The sequence below is a fragment of the Trichosurus vulpecula genome, chromosome 7, assembly GCF_011100635.1.
Source record: "Trichosurus vulpecula isolate mTriVul1 chromosome 7, mTriVul1.pri, whole genome shotgun sequence".
Classification (NCBI taxonomy): domain Eukaryota; kingdom Metazoa; phylum Chordata; class Mammalia; order Diprotodontia; family Phalangeridae; genus Trichosurus; species Trichosurus vulpecula.
The window spans coordinates 192848477-192875890 of record NC_050579.1 but is presented as its reverse complement, the minus strand read 5'-3'; positions in this window follow the sequence as shown (position 1 = coordinate 192875890).

Sequence of the window (27414 nt, the reverse complement as noted above, 5' to 3'; positions counted from 1 at the left end):
TAGATTTTGATGCTTTTCTGTTTCTTTTTTTTTTTTAAATCAAGGGAGAGACCATCAGTTTTAGATTTAAAAGTTGTCACGTGGAATTCAAAAGACAAACAGGCCACTGGCTTCATAAGAGTTTTATATTACCCCTAATTAAAATTATGTTTATATATGCATATGTGTAAATTCATTAAGAATAGAGATTATTTCATTTTTAGATTTTTATCTCTCATGTATAGTCATTTAATAGTTAGTTAACAAGAATTTATTAAGCACTTATTATGAATCAGCAACTGAGCTAAGTATCCAAGATACAAAAAAGACAAAATACAGTCCCTGTTTTCAAGGAGCTCTCATACTAATGAGAAAGAAAACATGAAAACAACCATGTATAAACAAGTTATATAACAGGGTAAATTGGAGATAATCCACATAGGGAAGGCACTAACATTGAGGGGGATTGAGAAAGGTCTCTTGTAGATGATGGGATTTTAGCTGGAACTTGAAGGAAGCTACGAGGCAGAGATGAGAAGGGAAAATATTCTAAGGCATAGGAGGCAGTTCATGAAAATGCCCTGAGTTGGGATATGGAGAATCTTCTCCAAGGAGCAGCAAAGAGGCCGGTGTCACAGATCACAAAGTACGTGGCAGAGGTATAAGGTATAAGAAGAATGGAGGTAGAAAGAATGGGGGCATGTTATAAAGAGCATTGAAGGCCAAACAATGGCTTTTATATTTGACCTTGGAGATGTCAGGGAGCCATTGGAATTTATTAAATAAAAGACTGATCTAGTCAGGCCTACACTTTAGGGGAATGAATTTGACAGCTGAGTGGAGGATGGAGTGGAGAAAGGAGAGACCTGAATCGGTGAAACCAATAAAAGCATAGAGCCTGACAGTTAAATTCTTAATCAATACTTGTTGATTGATTGGATGGATTTATAGTTACGGTTTAGGTACCAGATCCTTTCAGCAGACCCCTTCTGAATTTCTCCAACTTTTGAATTTATTTTGTATTTACTTGGTACACATATTATTTTTATCTGTGCACATGGGAAGCAACATACAAAATCATTTCTCTACCTCAGAATCTGAAGATTTTAAAAAGTATTTATATTCTTAAACTCATAGTGAAAATTATTGTCTTTTGTTTCTCTTTCCTGAGAGAAGCAGGATTTTCCATTTTTGCATGATGATTATGTGAAATGGTTTGTTCAGTTGGAACATCCAAAATCTCCTCCAATAGTCTCTCAAAGAAAATCCTTTCCTGCCTTAGTATACTTAGTATGCTCTCAGTTTTGGAATATTATTTGTATTCTACATCAGCCACACACCCATCTTCATCTCTCTGCATCTGGCCCATTTCATTGTGAATTCATTTGGGGGGAGAGAGAGCAGATGGTATTATCCTGTCATTTTAGGCAAATAAACACCAATGATATATTTTATTGTATTTAAATTGCTTTGGGATATTGAACCTTTATTACAATTAAGAAACACATGTCTGGGATAACATTATTATAGCAGACATTGGTCCTATGTCTGTGTTCAATTATGTCATCCAAGCAAGTGAAGCAGTCAGATTTCCCACCCAACTATCCCCTGAAGGCAAAATAACTTGCTTCTTTGTACCAGCTTAAGCTCTGGTTTTTTATAACTCTTGTCACTCAGTAGCCCATCTTCCCATTCCTTTTATTGAACTCACTGTGGTTTTCTATATTTCAACTTGGGATACTTTCCTAGGATAAAATAGCCTTTAAAATTTTGCTCTTTGCAGACACACAAAGATTTAGATCAATTACAGTTACTCAGTATCAAAACCAGAATTGAGGTAATAGGTCAAGTACCATCCTGGAAATGATTAAGACACTTTGACTATAATAGACTGAAATCCCAAGCCTATTTGGCTTTATGAAGGTACTGGACCTCTTTCAAATGGCAGCATAGACAGAAAACAGTGATGCATTTCCTGCTGTCCTGATACTGAGGCTGCCCCAGGTTTAAACAGTATCTTCCTCATTATTGACTGCTGGAAAAGTAACAAATCCAGATGAGATTAGCTGGGTGCATTACAATAAAATTAGGTGACCGAATCAAGGGACCGGGGTGTCCTTATAGTGCTCCCTCAGGGTAGGTATCATTTTTGTAACTCTCTTGCTTCAGAATTCTTTTACACTTCTGTTTCCTTTACAATCATACCAAATCATGGTACTTTGTACGGCCATATTAAACCTACATCCATAAAATTGGGTATGGTTGAAAGAAATGTCATGATTATTGAAGACTGCACATGGAGCACTAATCAAAAAAAATTTTATTAAAAACAAAAAAAAAACCTTTCACCATTTACCTTTCCATTTTTTCTCCCATTTTAACCAGTATAATAAATCTGATCCTGGTAATTAATTCAACAAATATTTGTTTTTCTTTAAATTTTTAAATAATTGTTTTCAATTAATGCAACTTTTTTCCTCTCATGCATGTGCATGTATATCTACATCTGAAGTCCATCATCTCTCTATTGAAAGGTGGGCAGTAGGCTGCAACATCTGTCTTCTTGACCATGTTTTGTCATTATATTTATCAGCATCCTTAGATTTTTCAAATAAGCATTTTTATTAAGAGTGTCTTATACTGAGTGCTAGGTAGTGTGCTAGGTGTTTAAATACAATGACAAGATGATGCAATCTACAGCTTTTAAGAGCTTACTAATCAATTAAGGATGAGTATTATCAATGTCTAAATTAGAGAAAAGAATGTCTCCATAAGTCGTCATTCACCCATTTAATGATGTTATGTCTAACATGTTTTAAGTCATTTTTTATGGTTATATTGTGTCATATGACAAACTCTGCATATTTCTTAATATATTCATATTTTACCACTTCTAACTCACTAGCAAAAAACATATTGTACCCTTGAAATATAAGCTAGTTTGACTAAATCACAAATTGGTTCAAATTAAATTGTATTCATCTTATTTTTTCCTCTGCTTTTTCATTTAAGCTATGTCTTTGCCCAATATATAAGACCAGGGTATCTCTGTCTGACTTTATATAATAAGTGATAATATGTCCTGTCTACCTAGGAAATGACTTCCAAGAAACTTGCATAGATAGATATGAGATACTTATAGATTCTGGAGGTAAGCAGACGGTATGACTTTTTAAAGATGGAGACCAAAACTGTGTACAAGGTAGTAGACAACATACTAACTTCAGTAACAGTATTTAGAATAAAATATAGATCTGCAACTTCATCAATTACTTATTCCTCCAAAGCTATTGTATATCATGCAAAGCTTGATTAATATTTAATTCTAAAGAAGAATTTTATATGGGATAATAATACAAGTTAATAGCAATGTCAGATTTATTTCTTCTAGGAGTGAGATAATGAAATATAGTCATTAACCCAGATGGAGTCTTCTTCTTGGTTGATTTGTGCCATGCCATGCACACTCAGGAGAGGAAGCTGAAAAAAGCTCATTCTTTGAGAGAAGTGTTCTTCTAAGAAATGCACTAGAAATTAGACCTAGAAGCAATACCAGATGACCTATTCTTCAATGCCTTCATTTTAGGAAACTTCTACTTAGAAAGGAGGAATCACTTGCCTGGTGTCACAAAGGTGATATTAGCAGTGGGAATTTAAATTCAGGTCCTCCAACTCTGTTAATCATTCTTTCTACTGTTGAAGTCCATCCAACAGACACTGAACAAGCTCCAACTATGTGTGAAGCATTAGGTTGCAACATGCTTGCCTCCTCATGTCAGGTTGAATGTTGTCCATTGTATCATCCCATCATCTCAAGGATACGAAATCCTTCAAATGTTCTATAGTGTACTAGAAAGAGTTCTGCTTGTTCTTCAAGGCCAGTGAGTGTTATGGATTTTGGTTCATATCTTCCTTACTAGCCTTGTGATCTTGGGTACAAACCCTTCTGAGGTACAGAGATATGGAGCTAGAAGATTACCCAAGAGGTAATCCAGTCCAACTCCCTCAAGTAAAATATGAGGAAATTGAAGTCCAGAGAGATGATATAATTTACCTAAGATTACACAGGTCAACAAGTGGCCAAACTGAGGCTTTAGGCCAGGTCCTTGTCCTTCAGAACCCTTCCCATTAGAAAAATAATAGCAATAATTGATGTTTATCCAGTGCATCTGATTTACTGATGAACCACACTCCACCTAATATATATTTTGTCTCCTCAGTTAGAATGTGAGCTCCTTAAGGATGGAGACCATCTCACTTTCCTTCCTATTTGTATCCCCAGTGCTTAACATATTGTGCTAAATGCTCAATAAGTGTTTTTCTGTATATTCATTTATTCACTACCTCACACTGGCTCCCATGATATTTTTAAAACACTCACTTTTTAATAAAATATATTTTCTGTAAAATATTAATAAAAAACACCACAAACTATGACCCTTAGGGATCTGTAATCTATGTAATGTGGCATTATGTTTAGTGATTTTGCACAAGTTATTATGTATAAAACAGTTGTCCCTTTCACATAGCATTCAGCAATACCTCTCATGATATAGATAGATAGATATAGATATAAATATAGATATGGATATATGAAACTACAAGTAGGCGAAATGTGACTCCAACACCCAATCTCCTTCCTTTCTTTGTCTCCTCCCTTTTGGCACCACTCTTCTCCATTGGCTGCTTAGTGTTCCCTATGATATATGGAATCATACCCGGGCCTATTATGTTGAATCCTCTGGTAGGCTGGAATGGAATTATGCACAGTGCAATTGGCAAGAGTTGGATGAAAATTTCCCCTGGGGACAGAGCATAGATGGTGGAGTAAAGACAGGGACTAGCCTAAGTTCTTTCAAACTTCCCTCCAAACGGCTTTAAGACAACACCTCAAAATGAATTATGAAGTGGCAGAACCAACAGAACAGAAGACAATTTAGAAGGTCAGCAAGAAAAGCCTATCTCACCCGGGTGGGAGTAGAACATAGTCCAGCACAGGCCACTATAGCTCCCTGCCCCAGCAAGCCAGCAACAGGCCTTGGGGAGCAACTGAATTGGGTGGCTTCCAGAGCTCTCAGTCCAGAGACAGTTAGGGGCTTGGAAAACTGGTGAGAAGGAGAAGAGTACTACAGGGTACTCTTTGCTGGCACTGGGTGGAGGATTCTGTTGCATCCCTGTGTTGGCAATTTCATCTTGCCCACCTGGCACATGATATTGCCTCAAAGTAATTATTTTAGAAGGTTCGGGCAAAGTGATTGGATCCATCTTGATTTTCCCCACTAAGACTGCATTAATGCCCATTTTCCTCACAGCAAATTGGTATTTCCCTTCGGGTAAATTTAAGGTCATACCCTTCAATATGTCTATTCCAATGATGTATTCGGGAATAGGCACAATAACCACACTATATTCTTTCTTGGGCAACTGTCCAATTTTCATCATTAATTTAACTTGCCTGGCTGATATTTCAGTCCCTCCTAGTCCTGTAATGGTAATAGGAGTTCCATGGCTGAACTTGTCTGGATTTCCATAAATAAGGGTGGCCTCGGCCCCAGTATCTATTAATGCCTCAGTTACCGTACTTGACCCATTTTTCCAATATATGGTCAAGTTAATGTGAGGTCTTCAATCCAGCCTGTGTATTTCCTTAATTTGGACTGGGGCTCCACCCGTTCCCTAGTATTCCCTTTCATGTGATTCACTTGGGTATGAAGGTTCAATGTCTGTAGCATTTGCAGGAACAGTTCTTATTTCCCTATCTCTCCTGTTATCAAGTCCTTTATCCTGGTACATTCTGTACAATTCATTGGTTGGAATGCCATCTATCATTTCAAAACCTACCCCTGCTCTCAATAGAGCAGTAAACATTTCTCTCCTTGTTGCTCTCTTTTGGTGCCAAGTTTGCTGGTTATTCACCCTTCTCTCTCGAGAAGATCTATCCCTTCCCCAGTCACCGAAGTCATGTAACTGTAAAATCTTATTTACCACTGTTGTAAGACGGCTTCCTACTTCCCCAAATAATAAATTCAAAATTAGTTGTTTATAAGCAGGGGGAGCTGTCCTAATTATTAAATTCCTATGAGGCAGTCCCATTGGATCATTGTAATATTTGTCTGCAGTTCCTATCATGATAGCAGTCTTCATTACCTCCTCCTTTAGTCTCATGATACAATCTCTAAGTGAATACCAGGGTCTGTGCTCAGTGCGTCACATAGAATCAGTAGCATATCTCTTATTGCATCCCACAGCGGCTAACGCCAACAGAGTAGTCCTGCTATCACCATCTCCTTGCTGATGATGTTCCCTAAAAGCTTGTTGAACTAGAGGATCATGGCTGATACCTATGAATCTCATACAGTCTGTCCTATCTACTGATATTCCACTGGTCCCTTGATCACTGAGTCTTACCATCCAAGATATTAATGGTTCTCCTATTCTTTGGCTGAATCTACTCAAAATATCTGTGACCTCTTGAGGTAAGAAATCTTCCTGAATTTCCCTTGTAACTGAATCTTCACCTTGGGTTTCTGTCTTCCTCCTTTGTATGGGTCGAGCCCTTGTCTGATCATTTAACCATCTCCCATTCTCTGTGTGAGGGATGTCCTGAACCCTAGTAGTGTTTTGTGCCTCAGCCCCTAACGTTGTCTCATTTTCCCCCCACTCACTTCCCCTGCCACCATGGCAAGGACGAAGCAGGCAGTCAGGCTCTGTCTGGGCTGGGTTGGAATGCACTCTTGGCTTATTTGGTCTCCTGTTGCTCCTAGCCACATTAATAGAAAAGTTCTCATTTGAGTCAGTTTGTTCTCCTGCTATCTGAGATTCCCCTTCTTGCCGTGGGGTAGGAGTGCCCCCATCTCTTTCACTTAACCTCAATCTTTCGTATACTAGCCGGTAGGCTGATAACACTATCCAGCTTTGCCTAGATAGTGATGCCCCTGACTGAATCCCAACTTCTTGTAAATACCTTTCCAAATCCCTAGGATCTCCTCTCTGTAGCCTTGGTTCCCAGTTTTCACAGGGTCCAGCTTTTTTAGCCAATTCTTTTGCTAGGGAGGAATAAAATGGATCCTCCCACCCTGGGATATTCATCTCTTCCTCTGAAATTCTTCTGCTTCTAAATAGAGATCTTATACCTAGCGATCCCATCCTCATCGCCAAATGTATTAGGACGGCAGAGTTTATAATCTCAAAGAGGATCTTATATATGTCTGAAAGGTTCGGAACCACTGAATATAAGAAACTCTCAAAGTAGGAAGCAGAAGAATCAAAGCATATATTTAGGCTCCACAGTAACCAACCCATGAACCAGCATCCCCATTTTGACATATTAATCAAAAGCTTCCAGGCCCAATAAGTACGCCTCACAAGAGTAACCAGGAGCCTACAGAGAAGCATGATGGTGTAAAACAAAATCATGCTTCCCCCTCTATGGTAAAAAGATTACCCACTGGCCTCAAGTCCTTGTTCAGCTTCCTCCCATAGGTCAGCTCTGCTACTGGCAGCTCCTGCTTCAGCTTCGGCTGTAGCTGTAGCTATAGCAGCCTCTGGCTCCAACGGAAGCTGTTTTTAACCATCCAGCTTCTGCAGGGGTGTAAGGTATGCGGGGAAAGCACAGGTTCTTTCGATCAGCTTAAGCAAGGTGAAGGGGTTGACCGGGAAAGCACAGGTTCTTTCCATCAGCTTAAGCAAGGGAAGCATGGTGAAGGGGCCAACAAGCTTACTCCAGTCCAACATACAAACAGCATTCAGTTCAGGGGAAAAAGCCAAACTAGTCAAGGGCACTTGTTGACTAAGTGCTAAGGAGCCCATTTTTGGTTGCCAACACAATCCCCCATATGTGCTTCCAGGTTGTTCAAGGGCAAGGAGGAGCACTAGCAGGAGTGGGGACATAGGATGCAGTTCTAGGGTAGAAAAGAGTGCTTGTGATTGTTCACAAATCAGAGCATAGGCCAGGAGAACAGTGACCACACCTTTGCTTAGATCATACCACCTTTGAAGAACTAAAAACTTCAGACCCCCAGAACTACTAATCTGAAAAGAGCAGCATGAAAAACTTGAAGCTTGGGGACAGTACCCTTCTTCCACCCTAGATGCAGATCCCACTTTAACATAAATTTAAAAGTCAAGAAATAGGCTGGGAAAATAAGCAACAAACAAAGAAACAAATAACTTGACCAAAAAAAGTTACTTTGGTTACAGAGAAGATCAAAACACAAACTCAGAAGACAACAAATTAAAAACTCCTACATCTAAAGCCTCAAAGAAAATTATGTGAAATGGTCTCAGGCCCCCCAAAAAGAATTCCTGGAAGAGCTCAAAAATTTTTTTAAAATCCAATAAGGGAGGTAGAAGAAAAAATTAGAAAAGAAATAAAGAGTGTTGAAAGAAAACAACAAAAAAAGAGTCAACCTCTTGGTAAAGGAAGGACAAAAAAATACTGAAGAAAAATACTTTAAAAAACAGAATAGGCCAAATGGTAAAAAAAAAGCACAAAAATCCACTGAATAGAAGTGTTCCTTAAAAGGTAGGACTGACCAAATGGAAAAGAAGGTCTGTGTTGTTATTGCTGTTGTCATTCATCCTTCATTCTCTAAGAGGATCAATGATATCATAAGGGTGATGTTTTTACTTGTGCATGAATTGGGTTTAAGTGAGGTAGAGCTGTGCAAAGTCATCAGCCTTCTTCTGTCTTCCAAAGTCATCAAAGTCCAGTGGCAAGATAATAAGTCAAGACAAAAGAAAGTGCACAAGCTCACTGAAGAAAATACTTTCTTAAAAATTAGAATTGGGCAAGTGGGAACTTGCATATCCATGAGACTTCAAGAAACAATAAAACAAAATCAAAAGAATGGAAAAAATAGAAGAAAATGTGAGCTATCTCATTGGAAAAACAACTGACCTAGAAAATTGATTGAGGAGAAATAATTTAAAAATTATTGGAATACCTGAAAGCCATTCAAAAAAAAGAGTGTAGACATCATCCTTCAAGAAATGATCAAGGAAAACTGCCCTGATATCTTAGAACCAGAGGTCAAAATAGAAATTGAAAGAATCTATCACCTCCTGAAAGAGATTCTAAAATGAAAACTCCCAGGAATATTATAGTCAAATTCCAGATCTCCCAAGTCAAAAAGAAAATATTGCAAGCAGCTGGAAAGAAATAATTCAAACATTGAGGAGCTGCAGTCAGAATAACAGAAGATTTAGCAGTTTCTACATTAAAGGATCAGAGAGTTTGGAATATGATATTCTGGAAAACAAAGGATCTAGGAATACAATCAAGAATCATTTACCCATAAAAATGAATATAATCCTTCAGGGGGAAAATGGATATTCAATGAAATAGAGGACTTTCAAGCATTCCTGATGAAAAGACCAGAGCTGAATAGAAAAGTTGTCTTTGACTGTGTCTTGACCCATACTAGCCCAGGCACTGGCAAATGCTTCAGCTTTGTCTTTTTGTTTTGTTTTCTTTTTTTTTCTTTTTTTTTCAGCTTTGTCTTGACTGAGATGAACATTCTCTAATTGTTGTTGTAGAACTACCAGTTTCATATTGTGATAAACAGCCTGCTCCAAAATAAATGATATTGTTTCAAGAACCAAGTGAAGATCTTGTTTCTCTAGTGAAAATGCAGCTTGGAGTTTTTCTTCTTCCTCGTCACTGAAACTGTTCTCAGTCTTCAAGTGAAGTTTCTGAAGCATTCGGGTGAGCAATCGAGACTCAAGCAATGTCAGACTCAAGAAAAACATAAAAGGGCACACAGGAAAGAGAAATCATAAGGGATTCAATAAGGTTAAATTGTTTACATGGGAAGATGATACTTTTAACTCCTAAGAACTCTATCATTATTAGGGAAGTTAGAAGGAATATACAAAGACACAGGTCATGGGTGGGAGTTGACCATGATGATATGATATCCAAAAAAAAAATTAAGGGGTGAGAAAGAGGGATGCACTGGGAGAAGGGGGAAGAGAGAGGTAGAATGGGATAAATTATCTCATGTAAAAGAGGCACAAAAAAGCTTTTACAGTGGAGAGAAAGATGGAGGAGGGGCAGGCAACACTTGAACCTTACTTTCATCATAACTGGTTCAAAGAGGAAATAACACACTCAGTTGGGTAGTGAAATCTACCTTACCCTACAGTGAACTAAGAGGTAGGGAGGATAAGAGAAAGGAGGAAGGAGGACTGATAGAAGGAAGAGTGGATTGGGAGAGGGGGTGGTCGGAAACAAAACACTTTTGATGAGGAACAGAGTGAAAGAAGAGAGAGAGAGAGACAGAGAGAGAGAGAGAGAGAGAGAGAGAGAGAGAGAGAGAGAGAGAGAGAGAGAGAGAGAGAGAGGATCAAAATGAATACATGATTTAGACATAAAGGCTGATGCCATAAGTAAATTGGGGAAGCATACCTGTCAGATTTATGGATAAAGGAAGAATTTATGACCAAACAAGAGATAGAGAGTATTACAGGATAAAAATGGTTAATTTTGATTACATTAAATGAAAAATTTTTTTTGTGCAAACAAAACCAACACAGCCAAGATTATAGGGAAAGCAGAAAACTGGGAAAAACATTTTACAACAAACTTCTCACTTCTCAAATATATAGACACGTGAGTCAAATTTATAAGAATACAAGTCATTCCTTAATTGATAAATAGCCAAAGGATAGGAACAGTAAGTTTTCAGAAGAATTCAAAGCCATCTACAGTCATATGAAAAAATGCTCTAAATCTCTATTGAAAAAAAATTCAAATTAAAAATAACTCTGAGGTACCATCTCAGATTGGCTAATATGACAGAAAAGGAAAATGACAAATACTGAAGGGGATGTGGGAAAATTGGGACACTAATGTCCTGTTGGTGGAGTTGTGAACTGATCCAACCATTCTGGAAAGCAATTCTGAACTAAGTCCAAAGAGTTTTAAAATTGTGCATACCCTTTGACCCAGCAATATCACTACTAGGTCTGTAACCCAAACAAATAAAAAAAAGAAAAAGAAAAAGATCTATATGTAAAAACAATATTTAGAACAGCTCTTTTTGTGTTGGCAAATTAGAAATTGAGAGGATATCTATCAATTGAGGAAATGGATGAACAAATTGTGATATATGACTGTGATGGAATACTATTGTGCTATAAGAAATCACTAGCAGGATGCTTTCAGAAAAACCTGGGAAGACTTACACGATCTGATCCAAAGTGAAGTGAGCAGAACCAGGAAAACATTCTACATAATAATGGCAGTATTGTATGATGATAAGCTGTGAATGATTTAGTTAATCTTGATCTAAGACAATTCCAAAGGATTTGTGATGAACTATGCTATCCACCACCAGAAAAAGAACTGAATGCAGATCAAAGCATACTTTAAAAAAACTTTCTTTACTTTTTTTTTTGGTCGGTGTTTTTTTTCACAACATGACTCATACGGAAATATGTTTTGTATGACTGGACATTTATAACCTATATCAAATTATTTTCCTTATCATTGAAAGAGAGGTGAGGAAGAGAAGGAAAGAATTTGGAACTAAATTTTTTTTAAAAATGTAAAAAAATTGCTTTTACATATGATTGAAAAAAATATTTAAAACTAGAAAATTTTCCCCATGGGGATGAACTTAGCCACAGAGGAGGAGGTTTTGTTTCATACCCCTGAACTTCACATATATTAGATAGATCACATATTATTTAGCAAAGGGAGGGCTATGCCCTAAAAGGATAACAATGTTATACCTCCATTTCTGACTCCTCTGGAAAACTGACAGATAGTATTAGTTGTATATAAATGCAGCCAATATGATGACTCCATACAAAGAGAGGATGCATTCACTTCGGGTAAGTAAATAGGTAGGCCTTGGTAAGCTTTGAGGGTGCATCTTGGGAGGCATCCCTATGTCCCTTGCCTGTATCACTGTCATAGTCATCATTGTTGTGCTTGGTTGATGCTACCTCCACCAAGCAACTAGGCCTTTATTTCCTCTATAGCAAAAGAAGGTCAACTTCATCATTCTTGAAGTCCAGAGGGAACCAGTTTTCTATAGATGATGCTGTCAACTATCTTGTTAATAGATTGTTAGGAATGATTTCCTTTGTGCTCTAGAAATACAAATGGTGGGGAATATGGAAGCAGGTTTCTAGGCCTCTCTAATTAGTTATGCTTCTTGAGCAGGAACTTTTAACTTTTTATGTGTGTCATGGACTCTTTTGGCAGTCTGGTGAAGTCTTTGAACCTTTTTTTGGAATATTGTCTTTAAATGCACACAATAAAATACATAAGATTGCAAAGGAAACCAAAGACTAGTGAAAATAGAGAAGTCATTTTTTCCCCCATCCAAGTTCATAAAATCCCTGAAAGCTATCCACAGATCCCTTGGGGGTATGTAAATATGAGAGTCTCTTTGCTAGAGAGATTGATATAAATGCTATAAAGCCTCTAGATAGACTAAGCATTGATAGTATGAAGAAACTATGGGGAAATATGTTGCCATGGCAAAGAATGTAATCCCAGTAATAGATTATATTTAATATATACCTGCTTATATGTAATAATATATATAAAATATAATCATATGTAATAATAATAATATCTGCTGAAACTTCCAGTATTTGTTGGTAGAATGTTCAGATCAAAACTCTATCACTGTCCCACTAGTAATACCTTCATCTTCTTCCAGAATTGTACTACCTCTCCCCCAATTCATCTTTCAAGTCTAGACTACCCTTCCTTTATTTTTTGTCTCATACATGTATTATAAGTCTTTAAATCTACCAGTCATATTCCATGTTGAGGGAAAGCATGGGCTTGCATGTCCATGGTTTGATTCTTCCCTTTGTGTACAGAAGTTATAAAAATGCCTCAGTTGGGCTAGGAAAAGGAAAAGCACAAAATTCATTTCCTGAATATGCTTATCTGTACCATCTTCCCATGTGGAGTTCTTTAGACCTGAGGGGAAGAATTTCTTTTTAGGCTGTCCATATCAGGGTGAACCAGCTCTGCAGAGGATGGAAATCCATAGAAAGCCACATTCATTATGCATACCTTTGCTGCTACTGAAATAAAGTAATCGTTTGATTAAAGTTTTAGATTCCCAGTGCCTGAGTCAAAACAGAAAAGAATATATTTAGTTTTAGCCTTGTAAGACCCCACACGTCCCACCATTCCAAATCCCTCTGCTCCTTATCAAAATTTACCTCTTCAGGGACTAACTGGTGACTAACCGGCTAGTCTAATAAACTAATTTGAAATAGATTGCTAATAGCAGATAATAAGAAAGCCTTACTTTTCCTAGATAATGATTGAAAGTTATTAGGAACCTTCAACATCTTAACACAAAGGAATGATAAGAAAATTTCGGGCACTGTCTTAGGACCAATAGGGGAACTGGTTTGTGGTAGCCTTTAGTCGCCTCTCAGGTAATAACACACAAGCATAGATAGCTTCTTATACCTGATTATGACACTTTCGTACTTTTGTCTTTGCCCCCCCGGTCCCCCATAGGAGCAGAGTCGTGGTGGTTTGACTTTCTATTCTTTACAGCAATACAATGTCCTACAATATTGATTTTATAGGGAATGTTTGGATGTATCATCAGAAGTAACACTTTCAGCATGTATTTTTTCAAGGGTTAAAAAGAAAATATAAAATCCTATATATGCCCAGAGTCCCACAGCTAGTAAATCTCAAAGGTGAATTGAATTTGGGTCAAAAATAGGAATCTCAAATCACAGCTGTCTAATATTCAATTCAACAAGCATTTATTAAATATGTACCATGTGCATGACATTGTATTAAGTGCTGGGGATACAAAACAAAAACAAAACAGTCCTTACCCTAGAGGAACTTAAATTCTCTCCTTTGTAAGGTGTACCCAGAAAAGTAAACACAAAGTTTGTATAAAGAAACACAAAGCAATTTAAATAGTGAGAGAGCACTAACAATGGAGATGGGGTGGGTCAAGAAAGGCCATGTATAGGAGGAGGCACCTGAGCTTGCTTTGAAGGAAAGTAAAGGCTTCTAAGAGACAGTGGTAAACAGACATACATGGGGGACCATGTGTGCTAAAGCACAGGGGAAGGAGATTGAATATTTTGCATAGGGAATGTCTATTCAATTTGACCAGAATGAAGAATACATGACCATGAATAACACGAAGTAGGACTGAAAAGGTAGGTGGGAGCCAGATTGTGAAGAGTGTTAAATATGAATCTGAGGATTTTATGTTTTATCCAAAAGTCAATAATAGGGAGCCACTACATGTTTTGACCAGGAGAATGGCTTGATCAGATCTACCTGTTAGGAATGCCACTATGTCAGTGGTGTAGGGTATGGATTAGAGAGAGGCAGACTGGAGGCAACAAGACCAATTAGAAAATTGTTATAGTAGTCTAAGCTGGAAATAATGAGGGCCTAAAGAAGGTCATAAACTTGGTAAATGGAGAGAAGGGAGTGGATGTGAAAGATTAAATTAAATTAAAGCAAGACTAAATTAACAAGACTTGATGATTTGAGACCAGGGGAAGGGAATTGGAAGAATCGAAAGTGCCTCCAAGGTTTCAAACTTGAATTACTGGAAGGATGGGGCAGGAGGAGGTAGTACTTATGGAAATAAGAAAGTTTGGATGAGGAATGGGTTTGGTGGAGATTTTAATGAGTTTCATTTTGGACATGTTGATTTCGAGATATCTATTGAAACTTTATGTGGTAATGTCCATAGGTATTCAGTAATATGAGCCTGCAGGTCAAAGGAGAGATTAAGAGCAGATGTGTAGATCGTGGTCATTTATAGAGACATGATGATTAAATCCACTAATGAGTTTTGGGGGTGAGGTGAATGCAGACAGAAAAAAGAGTTCAAGATGCAGCTTTGAAGAATATCCATGCTTAGGAGGCAGAAGGAGGATGATCCAGAAAAGCAGGCTGAGGTGGAATAGAGATGTAGGAAGAGAAGCAGCAGAGAACAGTGTTATGGAAGTCAAGGGAGAGCAGAGTGTTCAGGAAGAGCAGATGGTGAGCAGTATCAAAAACTGCAGGGAGATCAGGTAGATTGCAGACAGAAAAATTGCCATTTGATTTAGCTGTTAAGCTATAATTAGTAGCCTTTAAGAGACCAGTTGTGTTGAGAAGAGGGGTAGGAAGCCATATTACAAAGGACCGAGGAATAAGTGGGGATGACAAAATGAGGACAACAACCATAAATGACACTTTCTAGAAGTTTGGCTGAGAAGTGCTACCTTGAGGGTTCAAGAAAGTTCAAGTGAATATTTTTTAAGGTTGAGGAACAGGGGAACTAAAAATTAAAAATGTAGACAACAGGGAAGAAGCCCTGTCTAAGACAGATTGAAGATGAGAGAAAGAGAGAGAGAATGATGGAAAAGGCAAGCTCCCAGAAGAAATGCAAGAGCCTGGCATCAAGGGCACAAATAAAGGGTGTGATTTGGTAAGGAGAAGGGTCATCTCTTTTCATTAGATATTGATGCAAAGGAAAGAATGAAGAGGAATGAAATAAGGAAGAAGAGGAAGCTTACAACAGATGGACTTGATTTTTCTCAGTAATGCAAACAGTGAGGTGATATCTTCTACTAAGAGGGAAGAAGTTTTATACTGTAGAAAATTTGAGGTCAGAGATTTGGAAGAACCATTAGAGAGTATATTAGAGAGAGTCAATCATATAAGCATAAAAGGATTGCTGTCAGGTCCCAATTAAGATTAAATTACATAAACTAATAGTGAAATTCTTCAGCAAGATATAACTTTATTTAGTAGTTTTCAGCAGCACATGAATAGAGACAGAGAAAGTAGATGGTAGGGGTACCTTGGACTTGATATAGGGCAAAATGTGACTGGCAATAAGACAAGTTGAGGCAAAGGAGTAGCTGAAGTGATGTAGATGTAGTGTAGTAGATGAAGTGAAGATGAAGATCATGGAAGTCAAGCAAATTAATGAATTTGGAGGTCAGGGTATTGATATATATGCATATGGATATCTGTATACACATACACACATATATACATATATATGTGTGAGTGTATGTGTGTATGTGTGTATGTATGTATACAAATTCCCAAGTATGAGGGCAGAGGCTGGGACAGAGAGAAAAACTTCTAACCAGGCCTTGAACTTCTTGAAAGAACAGTTCAATGAAAAACAAAGGGATTTGAAATACTACTGAAATTCTCCTTTTTTGATAACAAAAAATTTCACAAGAAGTTTTGTGGTAAATATATGGATACCATAGACAATATCCAGAAATCTTTTCATTGCAGAGCTCCCCTGGAAACAAAAGTTAGAGGGTCACCGAATTTGAGAATTGGAAGGGACTCCAGTGGTTTCTAGTCTAATACATGCAAAAAAGAAATCCCCACTATAACATACCTTACAAATATTTACTAAGCAGGTTCAAGTGAAGGTTTTTTTTTAAGGATTAGGAATAGTGTAGGCTGAGGGGAATGGATAAGGGCAGATTGAAGGTGAGAAAAAGAGAAGACCCCCAAGAGGGTCTTGAAAATCCTCTAGCTCTCAAAGCAGCCCGTTCCGTTTGTTCGTTTATTTTAAATAACCCATTGATAGATAGTTTTTCTTCACATCAAATCTAAATTTGCTTTTGCAGCTTCCAGACATTGCTCCTGGTTCTATCCTCTAGAACCAGAAAGAACAAGTTTAATCCTCTTTCACATGACAGTCTTTCAAGTACTGGAAAACAAATGTCAATTCTGAATCTTCTCTTCCTAAGGCTAAAAATGCCCGGTTCCTTCAAACAGTCTTCGCATGTCCTCGACTCAAGGTCCTTTACCATTTGGTTGCCCTAACCCTTTAAAAACTCTCCAGTGTATCAATTTCTATTTTAAACCATGGTGCCCAGAACTGAACATAGTGCTCTAGAAAGGGTCTAATGAGCGCAGGATACAAAGGGGCTTATCACCTCCCTAGTGCTAAAACCATACCTCTTAATGCAGGCCAAGATCATGTTAGTGTTTTTAGCTGCCACATCATATTGCTGACTCATATTAAACTTATGATCCATTAAAACCCCGTTATCTTTTTTAGAATAATTACTGACTTTTTCCTCCCCCACCCTATCTTATACTTTAAATTTCAATATCTGTACCCAAATGCAAAACTTTCTATTTATCCCCATTAAATTTCATCTTGATAGTTTCAGCCCAATGCTCTCCCTGGTCAAGATAATTGCAACAAGGATTTAGATCCAGTGATACAGAGCCTGGGGTCATAGGCTCATAGACTTAGAACTGGAAAGGATCTTAGAGACCATCTAATATGATCTCCTCATTTAGAAAATGAAGAAGCTGAGGTCCACCGAGAAGTGACTTGCCTAAGTTCACAGAGGTAGCAGAGCTAAGATTTGAACTCAGGTTGTCTGACTCTAAAACCCACAGTCTTTCCATTATGCGGTATTGGCTTAAAGGAACAATATGGAAGTGAAATTGAGGAGCAAAGAGTGTGCCTTCTTCTCTTCCTGTAGCCTAGTGCTTTCATGAGAAAGTAGAAGGAGAGGAGAGAAATTAAGGAAGAAATCCCTAGTAGGGGATCAAGTGGTCTTGGTTTTGGTGGTTTCTAGAGAGAGAGAGAGGCTAATCTTAGTGCAAAAAAGTATAAGAATTCTGAAGTGAAGAGATCCAAGAAAGGGGTTATAAAATATATGCTTGCATAAGAAGGGTGGTCATATTAGAAAAAAAAGGAATTTTGGGTGCCATTGACATTCAAAATTTACAGGAGATAAACACAGAAATCAGGATGATGCTATGTGGTAAAGGGGTGGATATCACGAACAATGGGGCCGGGGTGGGGGTGGGGGGAACCTATGGAATCTTTGCATTATAAAGTTTTCTCTTATCCTAGGAACTTTGCCATGCCCTCTCTTGGCTCCAGCCTTAATGATCAGTCCTTTTCACTCCATACTACATAAACACCAATGCTATAGACATCTTAAGGTACTTGTGTTGAAATATTCTTTTGATTAATTGGCAGGCGAGACTAGATTTAACCTTAGGTAGACCTGCGAAGAAGCCAAAGGTTATCACTGATGCCTTTCCATTTTCTCCTTTTGTACCTCTTCTCCCTCTTGGGACCCATAGGAAAAGTTTCCCTCCAAGGACCTTTCCTGCAAAGAGTCGGCAATCAACGAGCCCAAGCAGAGGTGGGGTATCTGTATTTTAACTGAGGATTCAAGGCTGGAAAAGCATTCTAGACGCCCAACACCCACCTCACAAGACTGTAATGAGACTCAAATGAAGTGAAGCACTTTGCGCAGGGCCTAGTACATAATAGGTACTTAATAAAGGCTTATTCCCTTCCTCTTCTTGTTGGTAGTGGATGAGCTAATGCTGGGACAAGCATCAAGGGAGGTAAAGGGCAAATCCCAGTACCACAATCTTAAGCTTTGTCAGAGTCCTCTGCATGGAGCCTTTTCCAAGCAAAATAGATAAATAGAAGGCCACCCAAATGCCAGTCCTTTTGGAAGGAGTAGAAGGCAAGAGAGCGTTCTAGACAACATGTTTTGCAAGTTTCATGCCTTTCAATGTGGTATATCTGCAAAGAAGGGTTTTTTTTTAGGGGGTGGGGTGGGGGTGGAGGTGGTTGTTTTTCACCAAGTTGTTCTGGTTCTTTAAAAAACTTCCTTTTAACACAGATAAGACTGAACAGGCTAACAATTCGTGGAGTAAGTAGGATTAATTAGCAGGAAGCTGTTGATAGTTCATTACTGACCTGTAAAACCTAGTACGAATGAGGTCAGCTGAAATAATAGGCCTATTTAGAGTTTGGGTCATGTAAGACGTCACTAAGGATCACATTATTACAGCAAAGAAAATACGGCAGAGAAATCTGCTCTTAAAAGAAAATACATTTTTCCTCTGGCCAACGTCCAAAGCACACGGTTGCGAAATCTGAACACCCCAAATCACTGAATGCTAATATTTAACAGTCTGGTTTTACTCCTCTCAAAAACCCTTTTATACCTTTGTTGCTGATTTAAAAAAAACTAATTGTTGTTTACCTCACAATCCTGTCATGTCCAAGGTGCTCAGAGTGTGCTGCTTCTGTGTCCTCAACATACCTGGATTGTTTAGCAGCTGTTTGATACCATGTATGATCTGTATCAGTGACAATTCTACCCCACCATGAAAGTTAGGAGTAGAGATTGAGGGTGACTAGAGACAGGGACAGTCCTACTTCAAGAGCTGGCATTTGGCAAGTTTGTGAAGTAGAGGAAATTTTTTTTTCATAATGGATGAGAGAAAATGTTTGACTGAGCAAAAAGCTCTGGCTTTGCTATATCTGCCCAGGAATTGTGGGCAAGACATAAAAGTTCTTAAAACCTCAGTTTACTCATCTACAAATAAGGATAAAAATACAACATAACCTGCTTCACAAGCTCGTTGTGAAGTCAAACATGTAATGTATCATATATAGAGAACTGACTGATGCAAATACAATATACCAAGAATCATTATGTAATATATGAGTGGTGAAAGGATACAAATGGTTTTCAACAATCCTATTTTCCAAATGTTTCAAATCACTATTGTTAAAAGAAAGGCAAATTAAAATAACTGACAGTTTACTGCTCGTCCATCAAATTGACAAAAATTAGTTTTAAAAATCAGAATCAATATTCAAGGGACTATGGAAAGTCCCTTCAGTGGGGCTATGAATTAATGTGATTATTTTAGAAAGCTATTCAGGTTTACAGAGAAAAACTGCTCATAGCTCATTTCCTTTAACCCATTGTAATGTTAATGGAATAGGAAGATCTTCCCTGCCCATTAACAGGCCTATGTGACCACATATTCAATCACAGCTGTGATACATCCTGAGTCTCGTAGAGCCCATTGGGGGAAGAACTGGCCTAAGGAGGAACTTGCTTAAAGGGGGAGCTTGCTTAGGGGGAGGCTTGCTTGCACAAGGCTTTCACACCTGTTGGTACTAAGCCAATTAGGCACTGAGAGGGTTGTGATGCCTTCTGGCTCTGAACCTATTGGCCAAAAGTACTTATATACTCTGAGGTGAGATTTTGCTTTAGGGGTTCGCTTATGAGAAGGACCTTTTGATTCCCTGGACAGGACTCTGAGTAGTTGTTTTGTTAAGAGCCCCTGACTACTCAGATGTATCTGTCTCCCCCCCATCCAGTGATATATGTAGGTGGTTGTATTTGATCAGGCAAGTGGAGCCCTGTCTTTTGGTCTTTGTACTAATTTTTCCGCTTGTATTTTCTCCACGTTCAGGGTGCTGGCCTTTCCTCTGAACTAGTGGATGTAATTAAAGATTGTTGATCCCTTTAAAAGTTGCTTTCCTTTAAGAAAAGCAGATCAAAGAAACTGTGCTGGCAGGCCATACTGGATGTGCCAGGGTGCTTGTGTTTACACCCCTCAATCTCATTAGTGGGCATATGCCCCCAAAAGGTAAAAAACAACAAACATATGTTAAAATAACACATGTTAATAACATACACGCACATATATATTCATAGTAGCACTTTTTTGTGGTAGCAAAAAACTGAAAACAAAACAGGTGCCCGTTAGTTGGAAAATGGCTGCATAGAATGTCATATGATTACAAAGGAATATTTTTATTCAGTAGGAAATGGCAGCTAAGGCGGCCCAGTGGATAGAGGTCCTGGAGTCAGGAAGATTCATTTCATGAAGCTAAATCTGGCCTCAGATACTTAACTAGCTGTGTGATCCTGGGCAAGTCACTTAACCCTGTTTACCTCAGTTTCCTCATCTGTAAAATGATCTGGAGAAGAAAAAGGCAAACCACTCCAGTGTCTTTGCCAAGAAAACCCCACATGGGGTCCCAAAGAGTCAGATACAACTGAAATGCCTGAACAACAAAGGAAATGTCAATACGAGGATTTCAGAGAAATAGGGAAAGGCTTTATGAACTGATACAAAATGAAGCAAGAGCCAGGGAGAAAACACCTGTCCCCAGTGTAAATGAAAAAAAACCTACTGGAATTGTATTGACCATTCTATTTTATTACTGTAGAATGGAGAATAGAGAATAGAAAGACAGAGAGCTACAGATGTGTAATGATGCATATGTAATGAGATTCAGTCATTGTATTGGATGGTTCTACTGACTTGATTTTCTTTGTTATAAATTAGGCCTATGGACCAAGGCATGGGGTGAGATTAGGGCAGGAGAGAGATAAATATGGAAACGACCGACATGAAAACAAAAGGCAACTAAAGGCCTTATTTTTAAAAGTCAGCTAATGTGTCTGAAGTGCTTTGTAAACTATAAAGATGTGCCCTAAATGTACGGTATTGAGGTGATGATGATGATGGTGATGATGATGAAGGTGATGATGATGGTGATGTTTGGATCTGTGATTTAATTGGTAAAGGGAACTCTCAGCAAGAAAAGTTTCTCTACAAATACAGACCGGCAACTGCTCCTGCAGCTTACAGCCTTGATGAACTGACTAGTGCACTGAGAAATTAAGTGACTTACCTGGGTTTAGAAAAACAATATGTAATAGAGAAAGCACTTGAATCTTCCTGACTTGGAGGCTAGCTCCCTAGCCACTACACCCTGCTGTACCTAAAATTATTATGTTTAAGCTGTTATTTGGCTATAATGGACACTGTTGTCTGCCCTAGAATCTGTCTTACTTCCCCCAAGCCCTCCTAGAGTTAAGCTGGGCCATCATCAATCATCTTGACTTTTGTCTTGCCATTGGACTCTAATGACTGGAGAAGAGAGTGAGACTAGTGATTTTGTACAACTTTGCTTCACTTAAATCCATTCACATGCAAGTCAAGACATCATCCTGATGATGTCATTGGTCCTCCTCAAGAACAAAGATGAACAACAACATAGAATTAAAGATTAGATCTGTCATTTCATTAGTATAGAGAGAACCTAGATGAGAAAACTTCCTCTAAAAATAAAGGTTGGCAACTTTTCTGCAACTTATTGTCTTTTAGAGCTGCCTGGAGCATTGAGATGTTAAGTGACTTGCTCAAGGTCACATAGCTAGTGTGTATCAGACAAAGAACTAGAACCTAAGTTCTTCCTGGTTCTATGGCTGGTTCTCTCTACACTTACTCCAAACTACCTCTCAGCTAATGGACAGTGGCCTAAGGAATTCTTCTCAAAGATTCTAATAGTAGGTTCTGAAATCCAGAAAAGCCTTCAAAACTGCTGTGTGATTTCTTGCCACCACAAACCCTCCGTGCCTCCATTATCTACTTTGTCAAAGAGGAGACTGAAATAACCAAAGTAGCTAAGGTAGAAAACCTCATCTAGCTCTCACAGTCCCTGGCTACATGGATATGTCTAATTACAGAATTCCTGGCACCCTGACTGGCAGCAAAGGAGATGTTTAGGATGAGTTGGAAAGACCATACCCTGTTGGAAAATTCCCTCCTCATAAGCCTGGCCAAGCTGATGTACATTCATTAGTCAAATACCAGGACAAGATAGTTCCACATGGTTTTGAAACATATGTCATAGCTATGGAGGCCATTTAAATTCACGGAATCCTAGAGATGGAAGGTACCACCAAAGTTGCGTAGTTCAACAAGCTCTTAGAGTATGAGACCTTTTGATAACATTGCCATGATGTGGTTATGTAGCTGTGTCATTCTTTCTTTTTTTTTTTGGGCGGGGCACTTCTAATATTTAGGATGTTTATAAACTCAGGGGTGTAGAGCTAGTAGGGACCTCAGAGGCCAAGTTCAATGTACTCATTTTACTGTTATAAAAACCAAGACTCATGGAGGTTGCTTGCCCAAGGTGACACAAATAGAAAAATTCGGAGGGGAAATTTAAATCAAGATTGTTAGACTCCAGAGCCACTGTTCTTTCTGTGCTGCTTCCCTTCCTAACATTGAATCAAAATCTACTTCTCTATGTCTTCCACTCCTTTGATCCTTCTTCTGTCCTCTTCACAGAATCATAAAGCTGGGAGTAACCTTAGAGGCCATTGAGTCCAACCCTATCATTTCATAGGTGAAGAAACTGAGGCACAGAGATTTTTTAAGTGACTTATACAGGATCAAATGGTTAGTAAGTGTCTGGGGTAAGATTTTAACCCAGGTCTTTTTGACTCTAAGGCTTGTAACCTATCTACTTCAGGGGTGGGGAGCCTGAGGCCTTGAGGTCACATATGGACCTCTAGGTCCTCAAGTGTGGCCCATTCAGTCAAACGGCCATATTGAGGACCTAGAGGGCCACATGTGGCTTCAAGGCCTCAGGTTCCCCACCCCTATATACCATGACAATCATCTTTTCAGTTCTTAATTTTTTTAATTAAGATTTTTTATTTTTAGTTTACAACATTTAGTTCCACATGATTTTGAATTCCAGATTTTCTTCCCCTCTTCCCCCTCTACCTCCCCAAGATGGCATGGAATCCAATATATCCTCTACATATAATTTCACATTGAACTTATTTACACAATAGTCAAGTTGTAAAGAAGAATTATGGCCAATGGAATAGTTTCTAATTTTTTTTTACTCTGGGTTAAATACATTTAATTCTTTTTCTTAAAAGATATGAATGAGTCTCTCAACATCTTGATAATGCTACTATGAAGACATTTCTGCTCAATGTCCCTCTTAAAATTATGGCATCCAAAATTGCATTAAATAGTCCAGATGTGATTTGACTATGAAAGCATTCAGTTGGATTATTACTTCCCTTGCTCTGGATCCTGTACTTCCCTTAATGTAGCCTAAGTTTGAATGATTTTTTTTTGGTGATATAACAGTAATAGCATCTTCTAGTTATGATTAATTCTATATACCTCACCTCACTTGATTCTCACTGAAATTCTGAGAGGCATGCTGGCTCAGGAACCAGAAGATCAGGGTTCAAATCCTATCTCTGGTATTTATGACCTTTATGACCCTGGGCAAGTTATTTAACCTCCCTCGGCCTTGGTTCCCTCATTTGTGAAATGAAGGGATTCGCCTAGATGGCTTTTGAAGTCCTTGCCAGCTTTAGGTCTGCTCCTGTCATCCTGTTTTATAGATAAGTTGACTGAAGCTCATAGAGGTTAAGAACTTTGATTCACATTGACCCTGCAGTCAACTCAGATTCTGAAGTCTTTGTCATGTGTGCTGCTATATAAACATATTCCTTCTGTCCTTCTTCTAGCTGTGCAGCTGGTTTTTAAAAATTCAAATTTGGGGTTTTATATTAATTCATATTACCTTTCATTTCACAATGTGCTGAAATTTTTTTGGATCCCAAGTCTCTCATCCCATTTATTAACTATTTCTCCAGATATTCTTAATTTAATAAATATTCCATCATTATCTTCTTCCAAGTCCTTTGATAAAAATATTAAACAGAACAGGGACAGAAGCAGAGCTCTGTGGTATGCTTTAGACCTTCTATAAAAGGTTGATATTAATCTATTAATTAATAATTCTTGTTCAATTTGGCCCTTAAGGACAAAATTATAAATAATGTTTGGAAATTGTATATGAATATGTTTGGCTCAATGTAAGGGAGAGCTTCTTAACAACTGACTAGAATAATCCAGAGTAGCTTATATCAATCATCAGTAAGTCCCCTCACACTGAAGGTCTTTAAGCAGAGTCTGGATGACTCCTTTGGGGATGAAGATGGTATTGTAGATGGGATTCTGTTCAGGCAAACGTTGGACCAGTTGTTTTCTAACTCTGAGATGGTGTCATTCTTTGACTGTGAATTCTACACCTATCTAAGAGATGTATTATCCTGTTATAATCCTGTATTATCCTAGATCCAGAGCTAGAAGGGGACTTGGAAGCGGCGGAATTACAAATTTGGAAACTAAGGCCCATTTCGGTTAAGTGGCTTTCCAAAAGTCACACAAATACTAGATAGCAGAACTAAGAATTGAAATCAGGTCCTTCAGATCTCTTTTTATTGTGCCACACTGACTCCCTCCCCATCTTGTCCACAGGTATTTTTGTGAATGATATCATCAAGTGCACTGCAGCACTCTCCTGATCTACGGGGCAAAAAGAGAGGGAAGACGGAAGGAAGGAAGGAAGGAAGGAAGGAAGAAAGGAAGGAAAGAAGGATGGGAAGAAGGAAAGAAGGAAAAAAAGAAGGAAGGAAGGAAAGAAGGACAGATGGAAGGAAGGAAGGAAGGACGGATGGAAGGAAGGAAAGAAGGATGGAAGGAAGGAAGGATGAAAGGAGGGAAAGAAGAAAGGAAGGAAGGAAGGAAGGATGGAAAGGAGGAAGGAAGGCCAGACAGAAGGAAGGACAGAAGGAAGGAAGGAAAGAAGGAAGGAAGGACAGACGGAAGGAAGGATGGAAGGAAGGAAGAAAGGAAGGATGGAAAAAAGGAAGGAAGGAAGGAAGATATCATTGAATGTACATCTCTCCACTTACCCATACAAATTAATAGCCCAATTATAACAGAGAAAAATCTTTATGCTAAATTGATGGGCACTACAACTATGTCTGACAGTATATATAATTATTTTTTAAAAATTGAACAACCATTTAGTAAGCACCTAGTTTATGCAAAACACTATGTTAGGTGTTGGGAAAGATGAAGATTATTATGACACTGGCCCCAGGCAGAAGAACCTCAAATTCCCTCAAATATGTAGAAATGTAGCTTTAGTATGTATAGCTATGGAGGTGAGTATGAATTTGAGTATGTGGATCCCATTTCAGCCTATCTCAATGGGATATAATAAAACTTCAGCAATTTACACTTGAGGTAGCAGCACATCTGGCTCTATCTGTATAAAAGAGCCAGGGTAGATGTCATGAAAAAAACAAAATGGTGGCAATGAGGTTCAACCAATACAGGCATATGGAATATTTTTAATATAAACACACAGAAAAGGCTGTTTTTTTTTTAAAAAAACCCCACCACTATTCAAAACAGGTTCATAGAGTTGTTGAAAAGTGGAATGGACTACCCTAAGTCCAGTTAGTTTTCTGACCCTAGGAACTTTGAATGGAGACTGGATTGCCAGTTGTACATGTATGTATGTACTTTGTAAACTTTAAAGTAATAGACTAATGTCAGTTATTGTTATTATTATTTCATTTATCTTTCTGAACAGACATTGAACTAATATGCATTACAAAGGAAGTAATGAAGATTAATTCAAGGAATAATAGATGTAAATCCAAAGTTACATTAGAATGTAGAGAAAAGAAGTCTCCAAAAAAGAAATAAAAGGAGTAGAGAAAAAGGCATTTTTGTGGTGAAGCATACAAAGTTTAGTTGGGGGAGGCACAGGACAAAGGAATTGTCAGTTCTCAATATTTTCAATGTTCTGACTTCTTTAACTTTCATTTTTGCCCTTTCACTTTTTTTGTATATGAAACTGTTAATCTCTACAATGTACAGATTTTTGAAAAGCTTTTTTCAAAAAGTTAAATTTAATGCCTTGCTTGTATATGTCCCTCTGCCCTTTTCTGTATATATTTTTAAATATTTCATTGACATTCTTTGTCTGTTTTTGAATCACTATCACTCTTCCCACTTCCCTGATGATTCTTCTCTTTTCTCCAAAAATATCCTTCCCCCGTAAAAAAGAAGTATGCTCAAATTAAACTCACTAATTGGTTCAGTCTGAAAATGTACATTTCACTCAGTACTTGTTGCAACCATTTTCTGTGAAGAGATGTTGTTGTACATGCTTCATTATCAGCCTTCTGGAATCATGATCAGTCATTGCATGGATTAGTATTCTTGTCTTTCAATGTATTTCTCTTTTACAATGTTTTAATTAATGTATATAAATTGTTTTCCTAGTTCTGTTCACTTTATTTTGCAGCAGTCTGTTCTTCCCAAGCTTCTCTGAATATGTTCCTTTTATCATTTCTTAGAGCACAATAACATTTCATTACATTCATAATCTAGGATTTGTTCAGCCATTTCTCCAACTAGCGGGCCCCCACTTTTTTTCCTAGTTCTTTGCTATAACAAAAAGTGCTGCTATAAAAATTTTTGCAATATGAGATTTTTCACTTTTTCTTTTATCTCTTTGGGAGTATATGCCTAATATAATATCTATGGGTCAAAGGGTAAGCACAATTTAGTGCTTTGAAGGTATAATTCCAAATTGTTTTCCAGAATGATTGGACCAGTTCACAGATCCTCCAACAGTGTACTATTATGATTGTCCTCCCACAGACTCTCCAAAAACTATTGCTTCCATCTTTTTTTTATCTTTGACAATGTGATAGGTATGAATGGGAGCCCAGCATTGCTTTGATTTCTATTTCTCTTATTATTAATGATTTGGAGCATTTTTTCATTTATTCATTTTTTATTTCATTTAATTTTTTATTTCATTTTTTCATTAATACCTTGCATTTCTTTTTTTAAGAATAAATTTCATTAGGAAACTAAAGTAAAACAAAAGAAATAATAATAGGAAAAAAGAGAGGAATTACAAAGCACAAAATTTCTGCCTTGTAGAACTGCAAAGGACCTCA